The sequence below is a fragment of the Oculina patagonica genome, chromosome 11 (genome assembly GCF_052425735.1).
Source record: "Oculina patagonica isolate OP01 chromosome 11, crgOcupat, whole genome shotgun sequence".
Classification (NCBI taxonomy): domain Eukaryota; kingdom Metazoa; phylum Cnidaria; class Anthozoa; order Scleractinia; family Oculinidae; genus Oculina; species Oculina patagonica.
The window spans coordinates 6,188,405-6,198,565 of NC_135768.1; the positions used below are offsets into that span (position 1 = coordinate 6,188,405).

The 10,161-nt window shown below is 37.3% G+C and overlaps 1 protein-coding gene across 1 annotated transcript in view; it reads right to left on the minus strand.

Annotated features, from left to right (window-relative positions):
* Positions 1-10,161, minus strand: part of LOC144629976 (uncharacterized protein RP689-like) — a 137,665-nt gene continuing 127,504 nt past the window's right edge. The window contains exon 2 of the mRNA XM_078488236.1: positions 1-11. The gene's annotated coding sequence lies outside the window, so the exon portion shown is untranslated. The remainder of the gene's footprint in view (positions 12-10,161) is intronic.

Below are 10,161 nucleotides of genomic sequence, written 5' to 3' on the forward strand. Positions count from 1 at the left end.
TCGGCCCTTCACTTTTGCGTCGTTGAGGCCATGCTCTTTGCGAGCTTTCATCATAGCTTTAATCAAAATTTTCCGCTCCTCCTGTATGGCTCTGGCAAAATCCTCAGTGATATATGCATCAGTGTGAAAAATTGATTCTTTGAGCTTACCTCTGACTGACCACACACGATCTCGGTCCTCCCGGCACACAAATCTTGCAATAATTGGTCTACACCTGCCTTCGGTTTTCTTGCCAATTCGATGCACCGCGTGAAATCTGATGTTTGAGACATCGACACCAAGCTCTTTCTCCAGAATGTTATACACCACCACTTTGCTGTCTTCGCGTTCGTCTTCTTCAATGTTGTTAAAGCGAAGGTTTTCGCGCCGCGTGTATTGTTCCAGAGTAATATTGTTTTCCACTTCTTGTTTCAATCTCCGTTCCAGGTCAACAATCTTTTTATTCAATGCGTCCAAGTCTTTTGAACGTGCCTTCTGCTCCGTTTGAAACTGTTCTTTGAGCTCTTCTACTTCACTCTGCGTGGAGGACAAGCTCTTCTCAATGTCCTTTATCGATGAGTTGACTTGGTCGATGTCGGCTTTAAATTCTGCCCGTAATACGTCTAAATCGGTGTGTACTTTTGCGAAGCCCTCTGTCACTATTTTTCTAAGACTATCGATGGAGTATTTGAGGTCGCTGTAAATGCTCTCGCCATTGTCGACGCTCGAAGCAGCCATCATGTCTTCTTCGTTGCCTGATGAACTTGAACCGCGTTTTGGTTTTTTTCTTTTTTTACCGCCCATACAAGGCGGTTAAAGAACACCACTGCTTTAGGACTCAAAAGGAGCAACTTTTTTCCATTCCAAGTGCTGAAATGTTTTTATCATTTGGCAAAAAGATCCTAATTTGCCGGACCGTCAAAATGAGCGTGTAGCCGCCATGACGGTCTCCCCAGTCTCCTCGAGGAAAAGAAATTTGGAATAAATAAAATTCGACTATTATTAAACAAAGCTATTATAAGCAAAAATTCTAAATTCTTGTTCGATACGCTCCAGTTCTTCAAACTCTTTTCGTGTAACCGAATTTTATTTCCACGCTCTCTGAAATCTGACCTATAAAAGCTTCGAACAAAGTTATTAGTTTCTAAAGAAGCTGCTGTGCTGGGTGGGTGGGCAAGTGAAACACTTAGTTGATTATCAACTGAGTTTGATAAACGTAGAAAAACCGCCCTCGCGAATTTTAAAAAAGCTGACTTTCCCAGCGTTAGCCCTTCGTCGGAGCAATGAAAATCTTTACCTGATATGAGACCAGATCGTTTAAACTTTGTTGCTGTTGAGTTTTGCCGAATTCAACAACTTTTCTTTGCTACACGTCATTGGTGGTTTTTATTAAAGTCAAAAAATAAATATGCTCCCTTGCATGAGTAACAACGACAACAAACTAAAAGGTTATAGGTAGAGAAACGTTTTGTCTAAGTTTAACCTTGTAGTGATTTTTATAACCGAGATTTTCTAACAGTAATTTGGAGAAAATTGCATAATGTCGCATGCAGCCGCCATGTTGAATTGATGTCTTTCTTCGGGGCACCAATATGGTGGCCATAATTGTGTGAGAAGTAAATTCTGCCATCGATTTCATTCGCTTTCACTTCAAAGCAGTTTAGATTGCACTTTTGAATTTACTATGATCACGTTTAAAAATTCCAATTAAATTTATCAATTCGACCACCTTTTTCCACGATCTACACTTTTATAGACCATAGAAATTACGCCCTGAAATGTTCAAAACGCAATGGAAAAAAAAACTCTGCAAAGTTTTGGACATTTTATGGTGTCATTCCTACGGCCTATAAGAGTGTAGACCATGGAAAAAGGTGGTCGAATTGATAAATTTAATTTGGTTTATAAGAGTGTAGACCATGGAGAAATTTGGTCGATTTGTTTTATACAATAATAACAAGGAAAATTTACTGGCAAATTAGATAGAAAATCACTGAGTACGAAATCAGTCGCGCGAGTAGTAAGATTTTATTCCATATAGATGAATGTGTGAGAAATTTCGTTTAGAATGTTCCAGCTGACTTTTCAAAACTTGCCGAAGTCTATATTTTTGAAACGTCGCGACAATTTCTCAAGTTTTCTGAAATTTGCTTTACGTTGCGTTATATGTTATTTCATTTTCATGGTCTATACTACGAACGCAGCAAGCGGGTCGGAGCGCGGGGAGGCGGCTGTATTCGCAGGCTAGGTCTATACTCTCATGGACCATAACTTGCAACCAATGAGTGCGCGAGAATTCTGCTTTGATGACAGTTAAAAAAAACATGTTCATCCGGAATATCATAAATTTTAAAATTCTTTTGTTTAAAAAAATAATTAACTGGAATCCCAATTTCTCGAACCTCCCGATAACTCAAACCAAAGTCGTTTCCCTTGGTTTTGCTCCACTCAGTCAGACAATGCAATTTTACCCCCATTTCTCGAGCCAATCTACGTTTCCCTTAGAGGTTTGAGATTTGGGATTTCACCAAGAGAACTTCATATTCTCTTGATTCCACTGACAGCTTTATGGGTTAACAGTATATCTATTAGGAACTTTGAGCTACTAATCCCTTATTTCAGAGCAAGAAGGCAAAAACCATGACCCTATTTAAGATATAAAACGGCTTTGCCTTATGTGGTTAATGGTACCTCTCAAATAACTTCTCAAGGTTCCTTTCACTTCACACCTTCCTCCGTTATTTAGAAAATGAAATCATGACATGTACTGTGTGTCCTACATAGGTTCACTACGACGATTTTTTTACCTTTTTTTCGTAGCTTGAGTAGGATTATAATTAGGACTTCTCAGATAAGGAAATTAGGAATATTAAATTCCCTGTTGACTTTAACACCTCGTTAAAGATTTTAATATACCTGAATAAAGGGCAATGCATGGCAATGGAGACCCTTCTCATAAATTCCTTTTTAAAGCATTAAGTCAATAACAGCAACAATGAAGACACTTTACATCATTAAGAGTATTGGCTGCTTTTGGCATTTGAAATATTGCGTAACGTCAAAGTTTGGCCTCGAGTGAATTGAAAGAACCATTCGACCAATCAACTAATCGACGTTAAATAGCCTATAGTTTAAACTTTGAATACCTTCGTTTGGACTCTTCTATACTGTCTATACTTAACAGATCCCGCCCTTGGCGACGAATAATCATAATAACTAATTATACTGATATTACTAAAAACGTTAACTTAAAAACTTGTGTTTTGACCGGCAAACCCGTAAATTACTAGAAACGTTAGGATCGAAACGAAACAAGCAAAAATTTCCTGTGAGGTCCGCAACTCTGTTTGCATTTAAATTTGTTGTAAATATACTGTTTGCACGTTTCAAAGTTATTAGACCATTAACGAAAAAACTTGATTTTTTTAAATTTGTCTTAGTAATCTGATTTTTAATTCTACTGGTTCTCTAGTATAGTAGTTGCTATTGTTTTGGGTGCTATGGGCATTGTTCCTGTTGTTTGTTCTATTGTTCTCTCGAAGAGTAGCGAGCCATTTAAATGTGAAATACGTTAACTTTGTAGATGTAAATTAAGTAAATTAAAACCTTATTTATTATGGTGGCTGAAAACGGTTTCCTGAGCACTTTCCAGCTCTAATAGTTTGATTGGTCAGTAGGGCTGACGCGGCCATCAACGCTTAAGTGGCGAAAAGTGCTGGAAACTGTTGCCAGCCACCATAAGTGTCAACTGTCTTAGCTTCAAATACTTCCTATCAGATCACATATCATGGTAATCAGCAATCAGGTTGGTAAGCCAAGTGATTATTACATGTTATAAATCAATTTGTTATAATTTGTTTGTTAAATGACTTTAAAGGGGAAGTTCATTCCAAAATGGCACTTATTTTTCTTCACGCCGTCGAAAAGGTAATACAAAGATATGTTACTTAGAAAAATTTCAGCTTCCAAAGAGTATTCAAACCCTATGAAATCCTTGTCTGAAGTAATCCAAAAATTGAGAACCTGCCACCGCCATATTGGAGTAACTTAGCCGCCTGGAAATGTATGCGTGACGTCAAAGAGCTCAACTTTTACTAACTCTTGGAGCTCAGTTTGTGCAAAATGATGCTGCACTAACAGTCATTTCGAAAAACGTTTTTCATCTTTTTTTGGTTTTTTTTTTAAAAGAAAAAAAAGAAAAGCTAATAAAAAATAAGCAAGGAGTTTCAAGTATTTAAACAATTAATGTTTTAACTTCCTGCCAAACTTCAGGTTGAGCTCTTTGACGTCACACATGCATCGCCTGGCTGCTAAGTTACTCCAAGATGGCGGCGGCTACTTCTAGAATTTCGGACTACTTCAGACAAGGATTTCATAGGGTTTGAATACTCTTTGGAAGCTGAAATTTCGATGTCTAACATATCTTGGAATTACCTATTTGTTGGCGTGAAGAAAATAAGTGGCGTTTAGGAAGGTAGGGATTTCCACAAGTTGCTCGAGATTTTCCAAAAGGTTGCTCAAAAAATTTCTTTAAAAAGTTGCTCGAAAGCTGCTCCAAACTCCAAAAGGTTGTCGAAAGTTGCTTCAAAAAATTGCAAAACGTGGCTTTAAATAAGAAAATTTTCCAAATATATGCTAATTTCCCTTTGAAGGTAAGATTGCTAAGCATTTCCATGCGATTGTACTGGAAAAGGAACATCTAAAAAATATTTCAAGGCCAACATTTGTTGAAATACAAGGATTTCTTACACTAAAAACAATCGTGAAGACAAGTTGAAGCATCCTCTGGACGTCCTTGGAAATCTTCGGCAAATTTCGTTAACCGATCTTCGGAAAGTCCGAAAAATGCTCGAAAACGTTCGTATGGTCTTCGAATATCACTCGGACAATCTTCAGACTTGAAGTTGCAAAAACTGGCTCCAAATTGCAAAATGTTTCAAAAAGTTGCTCGAAAGGAAAAAAATGCTCGAAAGATGGAAAACTTTGCCCGAGCAACTGGTGGAAAGCCCTAAAGTTGTGTAGGCATTCCCTATTGCCTCACTTGTGTAATTATGACGTCACGCGTAATTATGACGTCACTCTGAGTGAGTGACTCGTTCCCAGGAACTCGTTCGCACTTTGCATTTCCTAAAAAGCCAGGGTTTCAGGGAACGCCTAGACTACAGTGTCTTCCCACAATCGTCCATTACCTCGTATATATCCCACGGGTTTTCTCATATCCGCATCTAATTTCATCCACAGAAAACAGTAAAGACTCACGGCTTTGAACTACATATCGAGCCGAAAAATGCAAACCCTTAGCCAGTTCTTCTCAAGAATGGCTTTCGACGTTACAATATCCGATCAGTTTTGTCAGTGCCTATCACGAGCGATTATTCCAAAAATAATGTCTACGAAATAAAACGTCCGAAGTTTTTGTGTCTAAATAGTATGTCTGTGCTCTTGTAAGAATTTAAGAGATTCAGCTCTCCACGGCTCTACTCAGGTTCTCTTTCATACAAAATATCCAAAATGAAACAGATTTATTTTATTTCTTACAGATTTTTTTGGGTATGGAAAGTAGAAAATTTAGTCTTATGTAATATAAATATTTTTTCTGGGTATGTCTATTTCTAGCACCATTCAGCAAGAATTGTAGCCTGGATAAAAGGGCTGATAACTCGTGATATTTCACGGCTCAACGGAAGGGCGTTGTCTTCCTTTTGTCCCGTGATTGAGACAAATGCTGGATAAACTGTCTGCAGTCGTGATAAGCACTGAAACAATCATGAAATATGCGTTGTTGTTCTATTTTTATGTGTGATGATATAAGGCATGTCATCAAGTTGAAAAGTAAATTCCTTGTTGTAGGAAATATATTCGTGACAAGTTCCTAAGCCTCGCAGATAACTAATGAAAGATTGAAATCACTAATGGGACATCACTGAACGATTTAATGGCCGATTGATTGATTTTCCATGTTGTCGTTAAATTTTAAACCGAATATAAATGGAGAAGATGTTTATCACGTTATGGAATGAAGATAACGAAGTTATTTTCAAAAAGTGAAATCGCGATTTAAGACCGCAAACTTAAATTCAGCCATGTTTCCTATGTCATCATTTATTTTTACAGTGCATGATTTCCTAAAAACTTGTGAAATTTAATGTGCGCTTCAGGTAGCGCGAAGACTGCGAAAAAAGGTTCGAATATAAAGGCAAACCTACCAACTGGAAAGTTTGATCTCAGCTTTCTTTTTCCTTTTCTCGTTCAGTTCATATTGTGAAATCTCAGAATAATCCAAGTTTCATGTTCGCACCTGTTGGAAAGAAGCCAGGAAATTATCTATAGCCATTTTCTCAATCGCCTCGCCTGAATTTATTAGAAATGGCCCGTAGAGGAGAGGGAAGGCACGAAGGACCCTGACAGCACTTCTAACCATTTTTCATTTATCAAGAATTGAGCACTGAACGACACTTAAATAAGAGAATTTAAGCGAAGCACGTCGCGAAGGCCCAGAGAACTGTCCGGAACAAAATATTTAACAGAGCAGCTGTTAAATGGCTTGGCATGCGCGAAATACATCTTTACTAAATTTCTAAGCCTTCCTCTGTAAAACGCAACATAAATTGACCATTTCCTGCGTTGGCGAATTATATATATTTCTATCTCCAAATTGAACGCTATCCTTACACGTTCAGCTGAGAATAGTTCTGACACCGAGGGACAAACTGAATAGATCTAGAGACTTAATCGCGAAATTTTTAAGTGGAATTTAAATTTATTTTTTGATCAATGTTGCCTTCGGCGTTGCCATCGTGGTTGCGTAAACTCCCTATTGGAAATGTGCGCGCCAACAGTCGCAGCCTTGTTAAGAAAAAGAAGTGCACAGATTATAAAACAAAGGGAAAGCTCTTATATAAGGTCTGTAAGGTAGAGACAAAAGCGACGATTTATACCAATATCAATAACGTTGATGGCATTAAAATTTTTTTACGGGGTTAAATAATGACATTTCACCTTTATATACCTTGTTTTAATTGACTATAATAACAAAATCTCTTTCCGCTTTCTATTGTGTAAGGCCACACGCATGCAAACAGCAACAACAATAAAAAATAAAATAAAAAAAAATTGGTAACTGTATCTGCCTAAAATTTTTGGGCCACCGGGTAAGAGCCGACTTTGAATTTCATTTACAAACGCAGGCAGAAAAGTGAAATTATGTTCTTGGTATCGACAGACCGAAGGTGTCGGGCATACCTACTTCAGCTTGGCTGATTGACAGCTGTCTGTCTTCGTCTCCACAATTCGTGACAGTTTTTTTATTAAGAGCTTTCAATTTCGACTCGTGAGGGATGACGTAATGGAAGCGCCACGTCACGCGAAATGGACACCGCTAAAACAACGACCACGTAAGAAATCTTTGCTCGTAGAACTGACGAGAAAAGGTCAAAATTAAATTACTATAACTCGAAAGCTTCAGGAGACTAGCTTGAATAGCAAGGAATTACAAGTTTATATGCTTTTTGTTGTAAGCTGTGACCTCCAGTGCTGCAAAATCCTCTTAAAGTTAGCGTTTTGAAAAATTCCTTAACCGTTTAAAACTAGTGCGCTGATGCTTTGCACTTTCACTTATTTTCACCAATTCTTTTTATTTTTAACATAAAATTCTAGCTTCTTGCCGTTTGAAGCGTGAAGATTTAACGTGATTTCCTTAATTCTAGTGTTTGTTAAGATCCGGTTGGGGCGAAGAAAACTATGTGAGAAATGATTGATATAAATACCACTGAACAATCGTAAAATTAAATTATGAGATTGGGTCTGGAATGGAAGATTGTGTTGTGTATATTTCACTACAAGACGAGTAATACAATTTCAATATCAATTAGTAATTACTTGAGGGATAAGACATCTCGTATTGCGTCTTGTTTTCGACGGGAAGTAGAATGTTACTCATAAATAAAAATTTGTAATTAATCGTGGCAGCAAAATTTTATATTCTGGATTTCAATGCGGAGGTATCATTTCGCCTTCCCTGTAACACTTACAATGGAAATCGAAAAGCTTAAGCGATAAAATAAACGGAATTGTTTTTCCCCACCCTTCCCCCACGGCCTTTACCCGGGACAAAATCACGGCATGGGCTACTTAGCACAAACATAAGCAAATCTTAAATTACTTAAAGAGATTTTCAATTACTTGCAATTTTGCCATAGTTTCATAAGGGGGATTACGATTTTTCAGAGCAAAATCCTCATTACGTTAATCCGATTTTCGACACGGCTTTTCATTCTCTTTCACTGTGTGTATTTTTATTGGGATTTTCAGGAATTTTCAAGACATATTGCAACGCACAGATCGAGCACAAGGTGAAATCGTTGTCGCTTAGCAACGAAATGTTGCGACGCGAGAGCAGCAACTCCACAAACCATGTAGTTTAAAGGGGCGCGATATTTATTTTATGCTTAAATCATGATCACGTCTTCAACATTCCCTGTGTTTACGATTTGTATCAAATCATGTCTCGACCCGGCACGTGTTGTTAACGAGTTCAAGTGGTTTCACAAATCAAGAAGACCGATTTGTTTGCTTAATTTAGATCTTTGTTATCTATTTTTGAACGCGAGTGCTTTGCGTTCTTGTAAGTATAAATCTGTCACGGCCAAGACATCTGACAAGGTTACTGGCAAATGAGGCTCCAATACAACTGAAACTATTTGAAATGGTGAAAGAGGTTGTCTCATCACTTTAACTACTTGTTAAGCAAACTTCTGTACATGCTTGAAACCGATATTAATGAAGGGTCTCCAGTTGGTCGTCACGAAAAACTATCGATTTAGTTCATTGCATGTGTATGTGTATGTATGTATGTATGTATGCATTTTTGGCAGAGCTGGGCGTTTTAATTTGAATATAAAAGCGCTTGTATCATTTTCATAAAATAACCTCACATTTGAATAAAAAACGATATTTGTTCTGGCGTTGTCCAGTTTGTTTTGTCCCAAAGTACACAGCCCAAAATGATTCTAGAATTTAGAGAGCTTTTAACTTATCTCTCCTTTTGCTCACTAATGAACTGCTGAAAAAAGTAAAAAGTAATAACCCTTCCTTACGTGAAACGATCGCTATTTATTTTAAATAACATAATTGAACGTGCTTTTTGCAGGCTTCATTGGGCAGCAATATTGGAGGGGTAGATGTTTTTCAGCTTCTCTGAATTAAGAATTGAAAAGTAAATTCTTTTGGAATTCGCTGTGGAATTTCCACTTATAAAGAACACTAAAAACTTCAAATCACAAGGAAATAATATAACTGAAAGCAGTTGAAAATATCATTTTATATGACAAACAGGAAATACAAAAACGTCATTGGCAAATGAGTCATGAGATGGCGTAAGGAATAACACAAAAAATAACTAATTTAACGTATGATATTGTAGAAAAACACTTGAATATCACATGTTTTAAGTGGTCTTGATATTGAAAACGAGCGGCTTGACAACTTGTAGATTTGTGTCCTTATTCGAACACACCTGCTGGTCAAAGATATTTGGCGATTATATAGGGCACAACGTGTTTCGTTTACGGCATATTGTTAGCCGTGTTCTGGACTTACGGCATGACTAAGTTGGTTGTAGCTAGGGGTCAGAGTTTTTAAAGCTTTAGAAAGATCGAATTTTTTAAGCAGAGAAATATGTGTATGTTGGGACTAAGCTTGTCAGATGTCAGCGTCCAAGTAATTCAAGCAATCCATCATTGAATTCTACTAAAAGAAGTCCTGCTTATTGAGATTAAAAAAGGGAAGTGAAAGAGCAGACGTTATAATCTTGAAAAGGTAGCAGATGACAAAAAGAATTGACATCAGCTAAGTGGACTCAACTAGCAAAACTCTTTGCGAAAATTATACTTCAAAGTTGTACACAAACGAACAATACCGTTGGGGCGAGCTCTCTTCGATTCTCATTATGTGATAACACAAAAAAACAGTCAACAGTTCATTGATTGGGCTTCAACTCTTATCAATTTAACACCTTATAAAGGGGTATAAAGATTTGAAAGAACATAGAGGCAACCTCGCCAGAACGGCGTCTTTACACGAATATGTAATTTTTCTTTTTAACTATTTCAATGATGTGGAAAGTCAAAGGTTCGCCGCTCAGCCCAAAGTAGATAACAAGGTCGGCGAGTGATCTTATTTCCC